The sequence below is a fragment of the Apium graveolens genome, chromosome 1 (genome assembly GCF_009905375.1).
Source record: "Apium graveolens cultivar Ventura chromosome 1, ASM990537v1, whole genome shotgun sequence".
In the NCBI taxonomy this organism is placed as follows: domain Eukaryota; kingdom Viridiplantae; phylum Streptophyta; class Magnoliopsida; order Apiales; family Apiaceae; genus Apium; species Apium graveolens.
In genome coordinates, this window is record NC_133647.1 from 4721764 (window position 1) to 4742606 (window position 20843).

At 32.7% G+C, this 20843-nt stretch overlaps 1 long non-coding RNA gene across 6 annotated transcripts; it reads left to right on the forward strand.

The window, feature by feature from the left end:
- Positions 1-3654: 3654 nt before the first annotated feature.
- On the forward strand, positions 3655-18470 carry LOC141660051 (uncharacterized). Of its 6 annotated transcripts, none has more exons than XR_012549867.1 (7): positions 3655-3873; positions 10041-10128; positions 12280-12417; positions 12507-12616; positions 12722-14950; positions 15032-15075; positions 17907-18470. It is a non-coding gene; the product is annotated as an uncharacterized LOC141660051 (long non-coding RNA). The 6 variants fall into 6 exon arrangements; XR_012549864.1 differs by having other exon boundaries at positions 12722-12791; positions 12885-14950; positions 15032-18470; XR_012549863.1 differs by having other exon boundaries at positions 15032-18470.
- The last annotated feature ends 2373 nt before the right edge of the window (positions 18471-20843 follow it).

The following is a 20843-nucleotide window of genomic DNA, read 5'->3' on the forward strand; positions in this document are numbered from 1 at the left end:
CTCAAGAGGCACAATCCCCATAAGACATGATTATAAATTTTCCACCCTCAAATGCGAACCTGACCAACTGAATAACTTCCATAGTAACTATCAGTCATCAGAAGGTTTGAAATTGGTGAGATAAATACAAAGATTTAATACGTTTTTCTCAACAAGATATATGAGATAGGCTCCTGTGAACAAGTATTAGTCCAACTACCGAGTACATAACCGAATATTTCAACCAATTTTTTAATAAACATATTCACGCAATAAATAATAATAAAAAATATAATTTTTGAAAAAATAGGCATTCATAATAGTGAAAATGATCAAAATATTAAAAATCGATATTTATTTATAAAAAATTGATAAAAATATCACATCTTTTAGGTGATTCGACAAAAATACTGTATTTAAATTTTTTACCAAAAATATCACTTTTATACATATTTCAAAAATTAGTATTAGTAATACGTATTTTACACATGAGCGCCTTCTGTTAGAATAAATTTAAAAAAATAAAAACAAAAATAGTAAACTTCGGATACACAATACTATAATGCTTAACACATCTCAATTAGAGTGATACGCAGTAATTTTATGTATTTTTTTGTTTAATTTTAATGAGATATCTTTGACATTTCACGTTATGTATTTGGAGTAAAAGTTTTCGAGTTAAAAAATTGTTAAATTTGCATTTATCAATATTTATTTTTGTTAGTTTTAAAAACTCGAAAGTACTGTTATAAAAAGATATAAAACTAATTTAGTCACCCTTTCCTTATTGAGAAATGAATCAAAATGTCATTTTTGAGTGTTAAATGGTCCAAAATATCACTTTTGAAAATAATGACCCAAAATGTCACTTCATATTTCATAACGGTACTTCGTCTTACGTTTTGTATTTTTAATGCAAAACGGTACATGATGTTCCGTTTTGGTACTTTTTTTTTAATTTTTTTAAAATGTGCAAAACGGAGGTTGAAGTAGCGTTTTGGCTCAAAACGGTACATCATATAGCGTTTTGTACCGAAACGTTACTTTATCTACCGTTTTGCGCATAAACCAAATTCAAGATGTCAAAACGTTACACGAAGTTCCGTTTTAGGTGTTTTGCATAAACGGTACACGATGTACCGATTTGAATTGACATTTAGGGTCATTTTTAACCTCAAGAGACATTTAGGGCCACCACCCTTCAAAAAAAATGACATAATTACCACTATTTATATCATTCATTACCGAAATAACACTCTCAGATGTAGATGGCCAAAAGTACCAATTTATTATGCCTATGTCAAATGCGTAATATTTATTAACCCGACCTGTTAATAACGTACCCATATGGACATAACCCTAACTTAATATAGGGTTTAGGGCCTAAGGAACCGAACTTTAATTTAAGGCCCTAAACCCTAGGAACCGAACTCTAATTTAATTCAATAAATTTTAATATTTTAGAATTCAACCATTCCTATTTAGGTTTTAGAAATTTGTAAAATAAAAACAAAAATAATACAACAGTTTAGGATTTAGGCTCTAGAGTTTAGGACCTGAAAAATAAAAAATAATACAACAGTTTAGAGTTTAGGATTTAGAGTTTAGGGCCTAAACTCTTTATCCTAAACCCTAACTTAATCTAGGGTTTAGGGGGCCCTAAACCCCAGGAACCGAACTCTAATTTAATTCAATAAATTTTAATATTTTAGGGTTCAACCATTCCTATTTGGGTTTTAGAAATTTGTAAAATAAAAACAAAAATAATACAACAGTTTAGGGTTTAAGATTTAGAGTTTAGGGTCTAAACTCTAGAACCTAAATCCTAATTTAATCTAGCCCTAAACCCTAGAAGTTGAACTCTAATTTAATCTAACATTTTTTAATATTTTAGGCTTAACCATTCCTATTTGGGTTTTAGAAATCATTTTAAAAAATAAAAATTACACAACGAACTCTAGTTTAATTTAACAATTTTTAATACTTTCGAACGTTCAAAATTTATTATTTTCTGAAATTATTTTAAATTCGAAATAGAAACACCCATTATACAAATGCGTAATGTGTTTTATTACAAAATACCTTAAAAATGGTTATAATAGGTATAGTCAAAATGCATATTAGACATTACATGGACCACAAATGCGTAATAAGCTTAGGATTAAAAAATAAATAAAAAAATAAATATACCCATAAGAGCAATGCGTAATAGACTCGAAAAAGCGTTCTTCAAAATCCTATTAGTTATTACCCGCTTTTTATATGCTTATTTGGTTTTATTTTTATTAATAAAAAAATCTATTGGTAATATGCATACTGTAAATGCGTATTAGATATTACCCAGTTAGCCAATACGTAATAGGCTGGTAAAAATGGCCATCCTTCTCGCGCAGTGGTATTTCTGTTACACTTTTTAAAAAAACTGTTATTTGCGTCTTCAACTCTTCAAAAAAAATGACATAATTACCACTATTTATATCATTCATTACCGAAATAACACTTTCAGATGTAGATGGCCAAAAGTACCAATTTATTATGCCTATATCAAATGCGTAATATTTATTAACCCGACCTGTTAATAACGTACCCATATGGACATAACCCTAACTTAATATAGGGTTTAGGGCCTAAGGAACCGAACTTTAATTTAAGGACCTAAATCCTAGGAACCGAACTCTAATTTAATTCAATAAATTTTAATATTTTAGAATTCAACCATTCCTATTTAGGTTTTAGAAATTTGTAAAATAAAAACAAAAATAATACAACAGTTTAGGGTTTAGGCTCTAGAGTTTAGGACCTGAAAAATAAAAAATAATACAACAATTTAGGGTTTAGGATTTAGACTTTAGGCCCTAAACTCTTTATCCTAAACCCTAACTTAATCTAGGGTTTAGGGGCCTTAAACCCCAGGAACCGAACTCTAATTTAATTCAATAAATTTTAATATTTTAGAGTTCAACCATTCCTATTTGGGTTTTAGAAATTTGTAAAATAAAAACAAAAATAATACAACAGTTTAGGGTTTAGGATTTAGAGTTTAGGGCCTAAACTCTAGAGCCTAAACCCTAATTTAATCTAGCCCTAAACCCTAGGAGCCGAATTCTAATTTAATCTAACAATTTTTAATATTTTAGGGTTAACCATTCCTATTTGGGTTTTAGAAATCATTTTAAAAAATAAAAATTACACAACGAACTCGAGTTTAATTTAACAATTTTTAATACTTTCGAACGTTCAAAATTTATTATTTTCTGAAATTATTTTAAATTCGAAATAGAAACACCCATTATACAAATGCGTAATGTGTTTTATTACAAAATACCTTAAAAATGGTTATAATACGTATAGTCAAAATGCATATTAGGCATTACGTGGACCACAAATGCGTAATAAGCTTAGGATTAAAAAATAAATAAAAAAAATAAATATACCCATTAGAGCAATGCATAATAGACTGGAAAAAGCGTTCTTCGAAATCCTATTAGTTAATTACCCGCTTTTTATATGCGTATTTGGTTTGTTTTTATTAATAAAAAAATTTATTGGTATTATGCATACTGTAAATGCGTATTAGATAGCCAACGCGTAATAGGGTGGTAAAAATGGCCATCCTTCTCGCGCGGTGGTATTTATGTTACACTTTTTAAAAAAACTGTTATTTGCGTACTTCGTCCCCACCTTTCCTTACTTACCTTTCATTTTAAAACCCCTGCAGCTCAAATTTTCTTTTGTGATTCGTAAATTCACGTCAAAACAAACAAGCAAACATCTGAGCTCAAATTTGCAAATCTACATCTCTGTATATATGATAATAACGTATGTATGTACAAAACAAAGTGTTGGGATATATAATTTTCTCTGCTTGAATGGACTTTTCACAACAAAAGACAGGTATAATTTATCCTTTTAATCTTTTTAATATTGACGAAATCTTGGTGTTTGATACTCCTGTTTGGCCAATTTAACTCACCACATTTGCGGGTGATGTTTAAAAATACCAAATACTGTTTTGGTTACGTATTTTGTAATTGGGTAAGTGTAATATGCATTATATGCATTTGAGAATTGGGTATCTAAGAAAATTACTAAAAATACGCATTTGTAGTTTGGGTATTACTGTTTGGAGCATTTGCCAAATGTGTATCTTAAATGAAAATAAAAAAAATTGGATACCCACTTGACAAAACATGATACTCAAATGACAAATGCGTATCCAAAACGGTATTTTTCAGCCATGGAAGATCCACTTCCAGAATGGTTATTTTCAGCCATTTGCACCAAAAAATTGTAATTTTTAACATTCTTTCCACATTTGCTTTATTTTAAGGAATGGGATTCAAAGGAGTTGTTGGGAAGACTTAGTTTCATACGATTGTCAAAGATTATATTGAGTTATTTCAATACTTTGAGGAAGTGTTAGTATGTTCTATACATAGGTCTGCGAATAGAGTGACCCATGAGTTAGCAAGGGCGGCTTATTCTACGTAGGACTTTAGGGAATGGCATGTACATGCTCCCAATTTTATCCATCATGTAATTTCATGTAATTTGTTCCGAAGCTTTATAAGTAATGCAATTACTTTATTGTCAAAAAAAAAGAAAAAGGAATGGGATTAAAAAAAATCAGCATTACTTATCTTAATTTTAAGGTTTGTGCTGCTCCTTTGTGTGTACATGCACTAAAAACGTACTTTTTAAATCTTGGACCGCCTGGTTTATACTGATTATTTTTCTCGGTCATTCGATTTTTTTTTCTAGGTCCAGGATTAAAAAGGTAGGTTTAGAGTACTTGAGGCGCAAAAATGGGCAAAAAGGAATGACTTTAAAACACATGGGGGCATGGCAGATGTATATATAGGTGGAAATTTTGAGATTCAAAAGGTCATTAAGCCTTTAATTTTTATACTTTGTTTAAGGAGTGAGTTAAGAGACGGTTGGGCTTTCCTCTTAGTTCCTGCACCCACACATGATGTTAATTTCAAGAATTTATGAGAAATTTGAGCTGTTAGCCTTTTTGACCTTAGGTAGGTTGATCATTTAACCAAGTATCCGAAACCAATTTATTATGCACACCTTAAAGTTGGTTCGTTGGAACACACTAGGTTACTAAATTGATTTTTGCCAATTTATGAATCAGAGGTGGTATATTAGGCCACGTTTGTTTCGGAGATAATAATCCAGGATAACTAAATTCATCAATATTAATCCAATGGATTAAATAACACCATCCTATGTTTGTATTGAAGGATTGAGTTTAGGATTGGACTGTAATTCTTTATAATTTTATCTCACTTTTGTTTTGTGGGGTAGTAATTGTGATTGGACTAATTCTTTAAATTTTCCAATACTATGTTTGTTTTACATGTGATTATAATGAGGGGATTGTAATCCTTTGAAAAATGACTTGTTGGAGGGGATTAAATAATACTTCCTCCAACCAAGTATTAAAGTGGATTATAATCGTATCCCCTGCTACGACATAACAAACATGAGATAGGAAAGATAATAATCCTTGGATTAAGGAGGAATAAATTTTTAAAAACAAACATGGGATTGAAAAGTTTAAAGGATTATAATGTTATGACTTATCCAGTTATCCTATACATAATACTATGAAAGACACATGGCCTTAGAATATCCCTTAAAAGGGGGTGGCGAAAATTTACCTCCCCTTCGGTTTATGATAATTCATATAATAAATACTGCATTTATTAGCGCAAGACTACAACAAATTAGTTATCAGCTATTGTCTCATTTGCCTCCACCTTCCCCCAAAATAAAATTAAAAATAGCTATTCCTAGAGCATGCAAATAGAATTATTAAAATAGTTTGGAAATGGTCCAATTGATGCTTTCTTCATACATTAAATCTGAAAATAGATCACTTATTCACTTCATAATGCTTTTAGATTATATGTTTCTATATTTTCTTGTCATAAACGATCTTTTAGATTATCATTTGAAAGTGTGGTGTCAAAATTTTAGTGCCTCATATTAATATACTTTATTCTAATCATGTTCATACATGTGATTTGCTAGTTGAATTCGTAATCTTAAACACTTGTTGGTCTCCTATTCATGAAGGGTAAATGGTGCTTAAGTTGAATCACGTTTTGGGCTTGAAGCTTTCCACTAAAGTGCTTCGGCACACAAGTTGTTTATTATACAATCAAATTAGTGATTTTAAAAAAATTGAGGCAAACTATATTAAAGTATCAAATGTTGTTTTTGTCGTATGTTAATTTTTAAACATTATAATTTTGAAATCCACATTTTTCAGAAATTTTAGATGTATTTTGTTCTACTTGTCAGTTAATTGCAGAATATATTTAAACAAGACTTTCCTTATAAAAAGATTGCCTTCTTTTATTTGTTCTCGTATATCTAGTTTCGATTAGAGGTGTAATCGAGCCGAGCCAAGTCGAACACTGTCAGGCTCGACTTGGGCTCGATTAAAATAGTTCGGGATCGAGCTCGAACTCGAGCTTGATCGAACCTTTAATTTCAGGTTCGAAGCTCGGCTCGTAAAAAGTTCGGTAGGCTCGAGTTCGGCTCTCGACGACTCGAATTGATTTCACTAAATATTAACAAAAACTCAAAATATGATCGGTTCGGCTCGAGATCGATTCGATATAAATTAAGAAATATATAAAAAATATTAAATATTTTTATAAAAATATATTTATAATAAAAAATTATAAATAATATAGGTTCGATAACCTCGCGAACCTTACGAGCCGAGTAATTTAAAGCTCAAGTTCGACTCAGTTAAAAGTTTGAAAAGCTCGAGCTCGAGGTCAGCTTGACTATTTCCGAGCCGAATTCAAATTTTTTACGAGTCGAGCGCGAGTAACTCACGAACAATTTGGTTTGTTTACACCCCTAGTTTCGATCCTCTCATCTCAAATATACCCTTAATCGTTGGTAACAATTGTGTCTGAAGTACCGTATTATCTTCATCCTAGAAGGTCAAAGCCCTAATTTGCATATACAGAATTTGGTTCATCAATTTTCCCCAAGGTTTTGCTTTAACTCCATGCGATTTTATGTTTTGTAATTCATTTATTGAACTGTTCGTCTAGTAATAATCGCGTTATAGAGCATCTAGTTGTGATCTATGCTACTCGGACTCTTAAATTTATCTCCGAGTTCCTGTGTCGGACACTTGACGTTCGGGCATGGATACTCGGACTTAGACTCTTATTTTAGGCAAAAATATGTATATTTTCAAAAAGTTGATGAGTCCGATACTTGGATACGTGTCCATGTCGCACACTTTTAGGCGAGTCCGATTAACATAGGTTTTGATTAAACTTACGTGGTTATCTAGGTGTTTTCTTATCTCAAGTTAGTGGCATTTCTTTTTAAATCAATATCTATGTCTGTTTTGCATAATTAAGTCCTTGCTTTGTTCATAAAGAAGATTAATTTAATAATCGTAATTTAATTTGAATACATCTTAAGCATTTACCTTAAGATTATGGCTAAAATGGGACTTCTTTAATTGTTATGATAATTCTAATCTTCTGTTCACCTTCTTTTTTCTTCCGTACTTTAGAATCTTGTGCTTACATGTATACCTAACTTTGTTTATCATATGGATAGATAGTTATATTTGAAAGATCGAGAAAAGAAATATGAATATTGATACTGAGATTGGTAATTACAAGTTAATTAAGATATTTATGGTGATGATAACAGAGTCCCGAGCTTCTTATCATACTTTTTTTGTCATTGCATCTGTATAAGTTGTGTACTAGGAAATCATGTTGGCGGGAGTTAATATGGAACTAAAATGTTCATTGCGATGCACAATGGGAGAATTTGGTGGTTGAGGGAGCTTTCCTAGATTTTTTTAGTGGTTTTGCTCGGTCTAAATATGAATGTTAGGAGAGAGCATGTTTCATTCTTTTTAAGAAAAGTGAAAATTGCAGTTTTAGTCGTTACTTGATGGGGTGGGTATCATGCTAAGCTTTCTTTGTGCTTTGTAAAAGGCCATTTAGTACTAATCGAGCTTTGTTAAGATTTTATTCAATTGAATGGCAATAAACTAGCAACAGCTCCGGTGGTTTGGGATGCCCCTTGCTGGAAACCATGTTTTTGGTATTTCCCTAATGAAAGTTGTGATATCAGTTGTGTTGGTGATGAATTTGGTATGTAAGTCAATCAAATCTTCTGGCTAATTGTGTACTTTAAAATTTCAGATTTATATTCAAATATTTTGTAGTACTTGTACCAGAGCTCTTGTTCTATGTATTTTTCTTTTTGCACCATGCGATTCCTGAATATTTGTCATGCCGTTTCAGTTCTGTTGTTTTTGGATGATACAATTTGCATGTTTCCAGGGCAAATTTAGCATGATCACTTGTTGCAAGATTGATAACAAGTAACAATAGAAAAAGTATGTCAATCGTCCTTATATATTACTGAGGGACCCCTCCCCTCAGTAAATAACTCGTTCTGTATTAATGTAAATATACTCAACAATGTACACTTGAAACTCGGAAAAGTAATAATCTCGGTAAATTAATATCGTTATCGCACCAATCTCCTGCACCAACACCGGATTAAAATATCTTGATTTAAAATTTTTGCAACCAATAGCCGGCTAGTTAATGTGGTACTTCATTTATTCATCCGAGGCCTCTGTTTCTTCATTAGTCTGTAACATTTTGCGCGTCATTGTTTATGCAAGTTACGTACACATGCACACACATCAACTCACATGGTAAATAGTTAGTAGAGTTTGTCCTGGTAATGCTAGTCTGATTTATACTCCACAATAGAAATGCTCTACTGACGTTTTACATGTTATCAATTTTGGCATAAGATTTATTTGTATTCTGTTCCATGATTTTTCGGGATTAGTGCATTTGAGTGGTCTTCTTGTTCAAGTACTCAGAAGCAATCTTTAAAATGTTGAAACTTAGAATTAGTCATAAACATGAGATGTAAAAGTTTACTTGACAGTTTTAGCATGTACCTTGGTTTTTGAAGTGTGGTATATGCTTGTTTCAATTAATAAGGATACGCATTAATCCAACATCTGTTGCAAAGGTTCATTTAGCAGTGTCTCTTTATGCATAAGGTGCGAACTTATTTCCTTAGATCCTTTGAGTTTAGCATAGAAAGTGGATATTGTTAAAAGAAATTATTGGAAACTGTTGACGTATTTCAGGTGCACAGAGGATAATTGTCCGCCTTTTTCTTATTATTGTTTAGTTTCAGGTTTTTGAATTTGTATTAATCTATCATCTAGATTTTGCATTATACATATATGGGATTTTGAGGCAAATTTATGTACTTAAGGACTTGTCTTTTTTTGTAGGAGGATAATTTATATACGTAAGGATTTGCATTAAGGATTTTGCAGTATAAACAAAATTTATTGTTTATAATATGATTAATTAAGATGTTGAGGCAATTATATACTCAAGGATTTGACTTTTATATAGGATTTTAATTTTTTATTAATTATTATTATTTCCAAATCTACATTTATGAGAAATTTTAGGTTTTTGGCTGCCTTATGTGATTCCGACTCGGCTGAGTGCGTATGAGACTCGCCAAGTGGAGAGTTGGCATGAACACAACGTTCGACACGCCACCGAGCGGTATGGGACTGGCCAAGTGGAGAGTTGGCATGAATACAACGTTCGAATCGCCACCGACTGGTGACACACCTCTGACTCGGCCCAACTAGTAAAATCTAGAAAACCCAACTCAACTAGAAAAAGCCCAACCCATTATCTATTTAACCTATTTTCGTAAACGAACACTATATATACACACGTCAACCTCTGTGCGACACCCAAACCCATCGATTCACAACCATACACACCCATACACACACACACACCAGAAATGGAGTCTGATTATTTTACACAAGATGAACACAATGCCGACTGAGATTTTATTAATTTTTCACTTGTTTAGAAGAATTAAGCTTTTATTACTTGTTTTGAACTTATGATTTACAATTGAAATGTTAAGTATTTTACATATATAAACCTTATCATCAATGTATACACATTTGATTAATATTATTTTATTTGCAGAGTCCTGTATTCTTAGATGATTGGCGAATCCCCGTTTCCTAGTTCTCGTGTTCTGTGTCGCTGTATCCGAGTCCGTGCTTCCTAGCTGGTAAGCGATCTTGTTTTATTCATTTCCATTATGAAAAATCATGTTGCCTACCGGTAAATCTCTAAATCCTTTTTTTTACTGATTTGCGGGTTACCTATCAATTAGTCGACTCTCATCCCTCAAATAATCGTTGTAGAACTCAACTTTGCATTTCCTCAATCAGAATAGCTATTAATTTGATTCAATTTTACTTTGTATTTGTGCAAGATGATTCATTAATTGTCCACAAGTTTTTGCCTTGACCCTAAACAATTTTTGTTTTCTAATTAATTCATTGAGTTGTTCAATTAGTAACAATTCAATAGTTATTAATATTTTTTTTTTCAAAATCAGTATCTCTATCTGTTTCGCTTGATTATGTCTTATTCAGTATATGGAACAAGTTAATTTTATAGAAATTAAATTTGAATATAATTCTATGCATTTACATAAGATTATGGATTGTGTTCGCAAGATTGTTAGCTAAATTGATACTTCATCAGTTCTTTTAATGATAGTAATCTTCTATATATTGAATTTGATTGACGTATATGCATGTTTTTGTGCTAGAGTCTAAGATCTCAACAGTATGCTCTTACCCTTTTTTTCATTTTTAAGAGATCTTGTACTTAAATCGTTACCCAACTTTGTTTATCTTAAAGAAATATGAAATGTTTGGAAAGATCGAACAAAGAAGTATGAGTATGGAGTGTGAGATTGGTAATATATATTATGATATGAATCCCCTAATACATAATCATAATTTTGAAGGAGCATGTGTTAATAATAAATACTCCATCCGTTCAACTAGATTCTTTACATGCTTTTTCCTCATGCTTGGCACGCTTTTTAAGGCTACTATAAAGTATAGTTCTATAATTTATTTTAGAATTTTCTTTTTCTGTATAAAAGTTTAAACATTATATTTTTATTTAATAGAAAAAAAATATTTAAAATTATTTAGGGAACCATGCTTTACGGGAGCCTTAAAATGCGTGCTGATCCCCCGTCCCCCAATGTAAAGAATCCAGTGGGACGGAGGGAGTATAGATTAGTGGTTTTCAAGCAATAATCTCCCATGTATTTTCATTACAATAATTTCTAATAATCCCCTAATAGGTATTTCATTAAAATATACTCCAATGTATCGAATAACAGCGATGACATACAATTTGTGGAACATATGTTGAATGAAAATGATTTGAAAGCTGTAACAGATTTTTGTAAAAGGGTGTAAACTTCGTCTCTAAAGCTCAAAGGAATTTCGCGGTTTCTAGTCAACATTGTCGTGCAGGTTTCCAGCGATGATGAGGAAACAGAATGGTAGACTGTAAGTGGTGTGGATCCTTCGGCTTATTAAAAGACAACGTAGATTCATTTTGTGCAGCTGACTAAACAAATCAGACAAATTGGTTCTTCTGAAGCATACAAACTTCTGGACAAAGCATAGAACATCTTATTGAATAGAGTTACCATATTAGATTATGGTCTCAAAGAGAAGATTAACAAGTTCTTCCATGTTTTGTCCAGAAGTTTGTATGCTTCAGACGACCCAATTTGTCTGATTTGTTTAATCAGTTGCAGATAGTGAATCTTCATTGTCTTTAAATCAGCCGAAGGATCCACACCAAGGACAGTGTACCTGTCCGTTTCCTTATCCTCGCGGAAAACCTGCACGACAATGTTGACTAGAAACCGCAAAAGTCTTTTGAGGTTTAGAGAAGAAGTTTTCACCCTTTTAGGAAAATCTATTGCACCTTTCAAATCATTTTCATGCAACAGATTTCCACAAATTGTATGCCATCGTTGTAATCGATATATTGGAGTCCATTCTAATTAAATACCTATTAAAATAATTTCTAATATATATTATTCCATTTATTTTCATTATTCTAATATTTTTTTCTTCATTTTCTTACTTGCTCGCTTTTGTCTTCAAAACTAATCTCTAAAACTGTTCATTTCACTGTTATGCGAAGTACATTTTCATTCATGATAACGATTACAGTGCCCAGAGCTGTTATGGAGTGGGTGTCGTGCTAATCATGTGCTGTGCAATATAACAGGCCATTTAGTGCTTACTCATAGTGGATTGCCAAGATTATATTTTGTGATCTTGTTCCTTTGACTGTCAGGATCATATCTGCACATGTTCTAATATTTTATTTGTAGTTTCCGTGATCAAAGAATGTCGAGGCAACCACTTTTTCTTATCATTTATCAAGGGGGGATATTGTGGTACACTAGGAGTGAATTCTTGTTTTTGGCAGATAAGATATTTCTGCTTTCTGTGTACACCAGATTTACCGGGTTAGTTCCCCTAGTTGGTGCTGCTATAGATAAAAGTTCTCTAAGATATAGAATAGAAAGCAAATTATTAATATATCATTGTACTTCAGATTGTTTTGACAGGTAAACAATGTATGATTAAAGAGCGACTCAGGTATTAGAATCTGGTGAAGTTTTGATGTGCACCGTGTCAGTCCAAACTTCATTTCTGTATTTTAATGTGAGATACAGTTTGAATCTTTTATTGCCTTTTGCAATTGAAACTTGCTTCTATATCTGTGTTTTTCTGGTATGAGTTCAAATTTGATGTTTGTGATCTTAATAGGAAATCAAAATAAAATGTGTGTTTGATATTGGTAGATGATGTTCTTTGGAGATCAAACAAATTGCTCATAGTTAAGATCAGCCCTAATTTTATCGGTGGATGTTTCAAATTTGTTTATTTCATTATATATCTACCATAAATTACTTCCACAAACTTTTAACAGGGGCACGACGGATGGAAACCTCAAGTTCTCCCTGACTCTCGTCTGTTGTTCTATCTTAAGAGAGCTTGAGAAATCCATCTAGTACTGTTTGCTCGACAGCAGAATGCAAGTGGGCGGAAGACCTGATCTTGGTGGAATGAAGCAGGCATTTAGTGCCAAAGTCATGACACATGTTGATTCTCATTTTACGCACGAATATACGTTTCTTCCTTGGTATCTTTCTTTGACACTGCTCTATATCAGTATTAGGATCTGTATCTTGAAGTTTCTTAGGCCCTGTTGTGATGAATATGTGCTCCCCACAAGATCATCTATCTTGAAAATCATAGCATAGGCATTAAAGATTTACATGAACTGCGCCGAGCCGTGGTATGTCCGAGCTGGGTCTGACTTTTTTTTTCAAAAAACGAGCAGAGTCAAGCCTAGCTTTCTATTCGAACGAAAATTGATTATCAAGCTCGGCCGGATAATAAATGAGCCAAACATCAAACATGGGTTTGTTCATAAAACATTTTGGTTGAGCCGAAGTCGGGCTAAAGTTTAATTCATAACGAATCACAGTCTTACAACCAAGTCACATCCTATAAACAAATCACATTTTATAATCACACGACTTACACCTAAATCACATATATTTGTTCTCTTCTTTTATGCCATTACCAAGTCACATCCTATAATCAAATCACATTTTATAATCACACGACTTACACCCAAATCACATATATATGTTCTTTTCTTTTATGCCATTACATATTAAGTTGTGAAAATAACCAGTTGTGTTGGTGATGAATTTGGCATGTAAGAGTCTATCTATCTTGTGGCTAAGTGTGTATTTTAAAGTTTCATATTTATATTCAAATATTAGATAACAGTTGTATAACGAAACCTCTTAGAGCAAATCCAATGGTGTTCTATATCTTGTGCTAAAATATCACAATGCTATAATTTGTGCAAAATTTAGAACAAAAGATATGTGGAGCTATAATTCACACCTCATCCCACCTCATCACACCTCATCAAAAAGTAAAAAGTTAGCTAGAAAAATTAATTTTGTATTCAAAATAGTGGGGATACTCGGGGAGTTGATGGAATTTGGAATAAAATATAGAACCAGCCATTGGAGTCATGATGCTAAATTAGCACCAAAAACTACTTTTTGGTGCTAAATTATAGCAATATGTTTTTGGTGCTAAATTATAGCAATATTGCTACACTTATTTTTACACCACCATTGGACATGCGACCAGAGCGCTTTGATCTTATTCTATGTAATTGTTCTTTTTGCACCATATGATTCTTGATTATATGTCATGCCTTTTCAATTCATTTGTTTTTGGATGATACAAGTTGTTTGTTTGCAGGGCATATTTAGCATGATCACTTGTCAGAAGATTGATAAAGACGACTTGTCAGTCGTCCTTAAATATTACTGAGGGTCCCCTCCCCTCTATAGAAATTACATTGTCGTGGATTATTAACTCGTTAAGTATTTATGTAAATATACACAAGGTACTGAGAATCGGAGAAGTATAATCTCGGTAAATTGATATTTTTTTGGCTCCCAACATAATAATGATACTGTATTTTCAATCTCAGTAAAGTACTAATCTCAATAAATTAATAAAAAATTTCCTTTTTTGAGGTTATTAATTTATAAAGCTCTACACATTGATATTTAGATGCATACATTTCTCATATACACTTGGCTGCAAGTGTGCTAGTTAGTAGGAATACTAATATAACCGCAACAATCTCCTGCACCAACATTTGATTGAAATATCATACCTGATTTAAAATTTTTGCATCCAATAGCGTTTCAAGTGTTTTTCAAATTTACGGTGCAATTACCAATGTAATTCATTAGTTTTAGTCAAGATTTTGGTGCTATTTACTAATGTAGTTGACTAACAAAGTATTTTCTTTTTTCATATTTCCAGTGTTTTCTAATTCAACGAGCTGATAATAACTTCAGCAAGGAAAAACTAATTTAAAAATAATGTCCCTCGATTAGTGCGCAAGTTAAATTGTTTCCTAGAGTTCAGTTTGTTTCATTTGCCAATTGCCAGGTACTCTTGCAGATTTTCTGTGTTTTCTGATTCAAAGAATTGTTTGTTTAGTAACTTATATTTATTTATTGGACTGACCAGGTCTTTTCTTATCCTGAAGAGTTCAGTACTTGAATTCCACTCAGGTAATATTGTAGTGGTATTTCATTAATATTTTTGATGGTATTAATGTTTTATTAAATTGATATGGAACAAAATGGAGACGGCCATCTGTGGCCCTTTGTTTCTTCTTGTGAAAACACATGGAACTAATCCGTCCAAGGCTTTGCTCTGAGGTCTTGCTTGGTCTGAAAATCAATTTTAGAAAAAGAGCATGTTATATCCTGTTTATGGTATTCAAAGATGACGGTTTCAGTTAGTATTGGTTGTTGCAGAATGTAGAGTGGGCATATTGCCAAACTTACGTTAATTATATACATTTTTCCTGCAAAATATTGAATAAGTCCGTTAATTTTGTGATAAGAGAAAGAGTCACGTGGTAAATTATTTAAGTCTTTGTCCCTTAACTGAGTCATGGTAGTTTAACATATTTTTGTAATGACCAAGATATTCAGAAACTTGAAGGAGTTGTATCTATGACCTTTCTATTAGGTGAGTTTTCTCTAAAATGGTAGCCTCCTGGTGGTAGCAGGTGTGTGCCAGTAGGTGGCTTGCTATCCGATATGATTACACTTTGTCATCAACTCCATAGTGCAGAGTGTTGCCTTGACTTCAATAGTCTGTGACAGGTTGCACGTCATTGCTTAAGCAAGTTAACTACACACACACACACATGAACTCACTTGGTGAATGAGTAAAGTTAGTTAGTCCTGGTAATGCTAGTCTTATATATACTCCACAAAAGAAATGCTAGTCCTGGTACTGATGCTAGGCTCGACTTGGCGCCGTGATAACCATGCTTCCTCGTTCCTTGTAACTATGCAATAGATTTTGCTAAAAGGGTGAAACTTTTTCTCTAGAGCTCAAACAACTTTCACGGTTTCTAGCCAACATTGTCGTGCAGGTTTCTAGGGAAAATGAGGAAATGGACTGGTACATTGTCCTTGTAGTGGATCCTTCGGCTGATTTAAAGACAATGAAGATTCATTATGAGCAGCTGGCTAAACAAATCAGAGAAGTTGGGTCTGAAGTATACAAACTTCTAGACAAAGCTTGGAAGACCCTGTCGAATAAAATTATCGGAAAGGATTATGATCTCAGGAAAGGTCACGAGAACTGCAAGAGAATCCCTTGGCTGTAAAACAGGAAAGCTTAGCTACCGAAAATATTGCTCACGATTTGGAGAACGTTAATAATGTTGTTGTAAGCGATCACATGAATAATTACAGATCAAAGAAAAATCAATGCAATGGATTGTGACAGTTTTTAGAATCCCCAGGTAAACAATGTTGCTCATGAAAAATTAGACACTTTTTTTGGTTGAATGCCCTAGCTGTTACTATGAGTTTTATCGAGTTTGCGTAGTCAGCAAATCTGACTGCCTTCAGGTAGGGAAGTTCTAAAGCAGCAAATGCTTTGCCACACTGTAGGCAGTCAGCTTTACTTTGCCGTACTGTAGGCAATCAGCTTTACTGATTAGTCAAACTCGATAAGACTCATAGTAACAACTAGGGCATCCAACCAAAAAGTGTCTAGTTGTTTATGAGAAGCATTGTTTGCATGGTGATTCCAAACAATGTCTCAATCCATTGCATTGATTTCTCTTTAATCTGTAAAAAAATTCCTTTGATTACTTACACCAACGTTTTTAACGTTCTCCAAAGCATGAGCAACAATTTTGGTAGCAGAGCTTTCCTGTCTTACAGCCAAGGTATTCTCTTGCGGTTCTCGTGATCTTTCTCCTGAGTTCATAATCTATTCCGGTAACTTTATAGGACAAGGTCTTTCATGCTTTGTTCAGACGACCTAATTTGTCTGATTTGTTTAACCAGTTGAACATAATGAATCTTCATTGTCTTTAAATGAGCCGAAGGATCCACACCAAGGATAGTGTACCAGTCCTTTTCCTCATCCTCGCACAACAATGTTGGCTAGAAACCGGGAACATTTTTTGAGCTTTAGAGAATAAGTTTTCAACCTTTTAGCAAATTCTATTGCACCTTTCAAATCATTTTCATGCAGCATATTTTCCACAAATTGTATGCCAACTCTGTAACCGACTAACTGGAGTCCATTATAATGAAATAACTATTAGAATAATCTCTAATATATATTATTCTAATGTGTTTTCATTGTAATAATCTTTTTACTTGATTTTCTTACTTGCTCGATTTTGTCTTGAAAAATAATCTCTAAAGAAACTGTTCATTTCACTGTTACGTGAAGTTCATTTCCATTTTTGATAATGATAACATTGTCATGAGCTTCTTATCGTTCCTTTCTTCTCATTGCATTGAGACCACTTGATATGTGAACTAAGAACTCGTGATTGTGGAAGTTATATAGAACTCAATGGAACACTTTTGGTACATAAGGGAGTGTGCTTTTTTTTATCTTCTGTTTTGAGGTTTTGCTCAAACTGAATATTAATGTCATCGAAGAGCATGTTTTGTTCTTTTTGGGAGTTTGAGGATTTCACTTCTACTCACTGTTAGTTATGGAGTGGGTGTCTTGTTAAGCTTCTGCTGTGCAATATAACATGCCATTTGTTGCTTACTAATAGTGGATTGTCAAGATTATATTATGTGATATTGTTCCTTTGATTGTCAACGTCATATCTTGCAAATGTTCTAAAATTTTATTTGTTCGCAAGCCCTTTGTGGGATTGTCATCTGGCTACTTGATCACAATCAACAGAAATATGAATTTTTGGCTTGTCAATTTGATGACAAGGAACGAGCTACATTTTCCTGTCCTTAAAATATTCGTCACATTGATAATTGCAAATATCATTCTGTCCTCTTTTCAGTCAACTCGGCTTTCAAAGTTATTTATGGTTCTTTTCTTGGAACAATAGGCTTTGCATGAGTATATCTTGTTACTATCATGGATGCCTCCAGTATCTTGCTTTTTATGAACTTGACCACAGAAAGATGGAACATGTTAAACAGAATATTGACTTGGGTTCAAAACCAGTGTTGATGAGTAGGTCCAATACTGCTATGGTTGATACAAATGGTTGGGAACCAGGTAACTGTGTTATGTGTTCTTGAACCAGCCAAACAAATGGATGCTCTTTCAATTGAATGGCAACAAACTAGCAGCAGCTTCAGTTTGTTGATCGTTGTTGGGAACTAAATTTGTGGTATTCTCCTCGAGAAAGTCGTGACATCAGCCGTGTTGATGAATTTAATTGTAAGTTTATCAAAGTTCCTGTTTAAGTCTGTACATTTGTTTACTAATAACATGTAAGTATTAATTTGACCCTAGGCGCCAGATTGATTGATCTTATTCTATGTAAGTCGTTCTTTGGCACCATGTTGCTGACTGTGCTTGTTTGGTTTTTTTCGTAAGTGACTTATAAGTTAGAAATTGTACATACTGACTTATAAGTTGTACGCAAACATACCAATACCATATAGTCTCCCCTCCCCTCCACTGCAACGTTATTGCTGTGTATTGATAAATCGATATTTATCACTTATATATATACAAGGTATAGCCGAAACTCGTTAAAATAAAATCTCGATAGAATGAGGATTTTATTATGATGGTATATTTTAAACCTCACAAAAGTAATAATCTCATACTTCCAACATATTACCGTAGTACTGGATCCTCTTTTTACTGCTGCTGTAGAAAACATTTGTCTGGTATTTATAAATATAGGCAGACTCTTTTTTTTGATATCCAGGTGTCCGGCCAACTTGTGCCACTTATGTACACCTCGACTAATTCTAGAGAGAGTTAGCACAGAATTACACTGTCGTGATCCCCCACTTAAATTCGTGCATCCACCTGAAATCGAATCTAGGATCTTAGTATGATAAAGCCTTAAAATCCCGGTTTTTAACTAGTTGAGTTACCCAAGATGGGTTATAAGAAGAGTCTTGTTTTATAACATCCTGACAAGTTAAGATCAGATAGTGATTCATATATCGAATCTGGTCAATTATCTGTTAGAATATAAGAAACTTTTCTAGATGCACCCTGGGATTACAACACTCATTCCCGTATATGTTCTTGTAAGACATTGGTTTGATTATACAATTGACATCTTTTTGTGTATATGTTGACTTTAAATTTACATGCAATCGTGTGTTTTTAACTAACCACTATGATGAAATTACATTAGAATGTGGTTGAGAACATATTCATTATAAATGATAAATTTTAAATAATATGATTTGAATTGTCATTTTAAATTTTCATATTTGTATTAATAGTTGAATGTGAAATTTAAAATCAAATTTTTTATTCATCCAAATATATTATTTGGGCAAATTTAGAATTTCAGATAAAATACAGTTTTTTAAACGGACCATTAAAAAATTTGAAGTTTGCATGTAATAACAATAATCTTACGTTACGGTGCTATGGTCAAAAGACTGGCTAAAGGCTAAAATTGGACTAGTATTAAATTGACTTTACAATATTACTAACATTTTATCCATTACTTTTAATTTTATTATTTTTATAAATAATATCTATTAATTATTTGTGCATGGTACGAAATTGTACTAATATTTAGTTCTTTGGAATATATTGACTTGAAATTTAAACATTAGATGAAAGTACTAATCTAACCTTACATACTAACCAACTTATCTTAACTACTACTAGCAGAGGTGCGGGCTTGCTTAATATAAATAGTAGACGTGCAGGATTCTACTAATATATCAGTACATGTATATATGCAATTACATGTATATATGCAGAGAGACAGTGGCGGAATCTAATATGGGGTCAAACGGATAAAAATAGAAAATATAATGGTTTATTTGAAAAGCGCGACCCTTTTTTTATTAAATAAAATGAATCAATAATCTCGTTATAGAAATGATTTTCGTAATCTCCTTTTCAATATATAGTAACAAATAATCTCTGACAAACTCATATTTCATTTGATTTTGAAGGCATGTTTTCACAATTTTTATAGCTGAAAAAACTCGTTCAGATGTTGTAATATATCCAGGAAGAGTCAAGATAAGCCTTGATAGTTTATCAACTAATGAATACATGCCGACTTCTCCCGTTGTTACCAGTTTATGACATAAATCACTAAGAGTAGACAGATTCTTCAAATCTGGATGAATAGGAACATCTAAGCCATAATGTTGTAGTTCACACTCTAAATGGATTTTTTCATCTACCAAAAAATCTCATGGATAAAATTTTCAGCTAGCTTGCAAATGTTTTCTATATTGATTTGTAACCATCCCTAAGAATTAGTGATGCACTTAAAGTAAGAAACTCTGTCGTTTGCTTGCTGAACCTATTGTTTAACTTAACTCCTGCAATTGTTGGTCTATGACAGTTGTAAGGATTTCTACTTTGTAATGAGGTTCCGTTGTCACAATTTATTTTTGTTTTCCTTGCTGACGAAGAGACTTAATCACATCAAAGTAGGGAACATTTGTGTTTGAATGAACTAAAATCAATACTTTCATCAATATTCTTAGAGTCAATATATTTATTAACATCATGTTGCTCAGAGTTGTTTGTCCGGGCAAAAATTTGAGGCTCGATTCCATGATCTCCATCTCTAATGACTTCAACCGAGGCAGCAGTAGCAGTAGGTCGTGTTTCATTTTCGCAAATAGTTTGCTTCTTTGGTTTGAAAATATGATGTGATTTCTTTTCCCTTGCTCATATTTACTGATGAGATTCAAAGAGAGAAAAGAGATAGAGAGGTGAAATTAGGGATTGTAAATATGTGTTTATTAGGGATTTTTGGGGTTCAAAGCAGACGTCTTGTTTTTGATACTTAATCGTATATTTTTTTTGGTCTCAA